This window comes from Lepisma saccharinum, chromosome 14, assembly GCF_977018435.1.
Source record: "Lepisma saccharinum chromosome 14, izLepSacc3.1, whole genome shotgun sequence".
Lineage (NCBI taxonomy): Eukaryota > Metazoa > Arthropoda > Insecta > Zygentoma > Lepismatidae > Lepisma > Lepisma saccharinum.
In genome coordinates this window covers 57803943-57805848 of record NC_139242.1, presented here as the reverse complement: position 1 = coordinate 57805848, position 1906 = coordinate 57803943, and positions in this window count along the sequence as shown.

Below are 1906 nucleotides of genomic sequence, written 5' to 3'. Positions count from 1 at the left end.
ATTCAAAAATTGACATAAGTGTTTTGATATTCGTGGAAGATTCATTCAGCCTATTTTTAAGTTTATACTTAATTAAACTCTTAAAATTTTCATGCACATGATCCAACGAATCACGTATGCGTGCAAGGCCAGGTGAAAGTTCCTTTGCCAGGAGTCTTTGTCTCGCTCGACACACCAGTTTGCATTGAGGATGTTGTTGCGGTTCTTACCCGTGGCCATCTTAGTTATGAAAATCCTCCAATTCCGTGCATAATCTGCTTATCATGAATAGGATATGTGTAAACATGGAACATTTTTCGTATGTGTAGACGCATGTGGGTGTGAGAGCGACTGAGAGTAGTACAGTCACAGACAATTCTGGCTTGTAACAATTATATTAACTTCCAATGGAATTGTTACAACCTAGAGTCTACGTGACTGTAAATGTTATAAACGTGTGTGCACGAGATTTTTGATATGCGTAGTTCTAGTCCAGAAATGTGCTTTTCGTTTCCAAAATGTATGAAAATTAACAGCATAATGTCTAGATTAGGTCCAATTCTAGTCGAAAATATATATTTATCGACAATACAATAAAAACTTCCAGATAACTTCTCCTTCACGTGAACAAAGTCACACTGATGTCCGAAACACATCAAAAAGTTATTCATAGAATGTCCAGACATGATCCACAGAATGTCCAAAACGTATCCTTCCTGGATGTCCTCTGGACAGACATGCAGATATCTTCTGGATATCCACAAGTCATCCATTAGATTCTCCCTGAAGGGATATCCATAATATATTCATTAGATGACCCCTGGATATTTGTGTGCTGTATGGGTCAAACTTTCTCACACAGAGTGAAGCTGAATTTTTGCAGGCTAACGAGGTTCTTGATCCAAATCCACAACAAATTAAATCATGTGGGAGTGTGTGTTGTTCGTCCATGTCCAGAGCACCAGTTTACAGTCCCTGCTTCTATCAACGGTATATAGTCATTTTTAGCTCTTACATGTTTTTCAATTTATTCTTGATAAGGAGTTGTCTTCCAAAATTGTTTGCTGACTCAAATTCGTTATTGTGAAGGAGCTCGTATGAGGCGAATGGAGCAAATAGCCACAATCTAATCTAAAATTAGTTATGTGTTTCTACTAATGAGTTCACGTTCCCATATTAGGATAAGGATGTAAATAGTCTGTACTGATACTCACACTATTCCATAATCAATCAATTCTCCGTTTGACACAAATGCGGTCTATGATAATAAATCTTCATTGTTTTTGCGCCATATCACGTTGACTAATATACATTTTTCTTTCGCTATGCAAGTAGACAACAACCGCTTCAGGGTGTTCGATCCGGGATCAATCCACATTAGTGTCCACAGAAAAATATTCATATATCACTCGCTCAGACCGACATAGGATGCCATTTTTATTAATTTGCTCCTATTGTTTTGATCCACAGGTTACCGCTTAAATCTTGAGCAAACCTTCGTGAATAGACTTGAAAAACAAGCATACTTTGAACACGTTCTTCACAAAGCAAATTATAACACCCACGGAAAGCTATGTTGGTGTGAGCTGGTGGAATTGCTCAAATGGTTTCCCTTAAATTACTGATTATGCTTCCTTAGCTTGTCCCGATGTTCGTCAATTATTGAAATGTTTTGCAACCATGTGCTTCATTTACCTGTCGTAAGTGTCGGATCTGGTTACTTATTGATTTACGTTCAAATTCCAACACAAACGCACGCGAACAATGTAGTGTGTGATCGCGTTCCTCAAAGTATCGGAGTTCTATTCGAGAAAGAGTTTCCGAAGGCATCTCATCGTAGACGACCACGGACTTCGCATGCAGACGCTAAGTTGAACCAAAGTGCCTCCACCATAGAGGTTACATTAAGGGCTCTCCTGAAATGGCT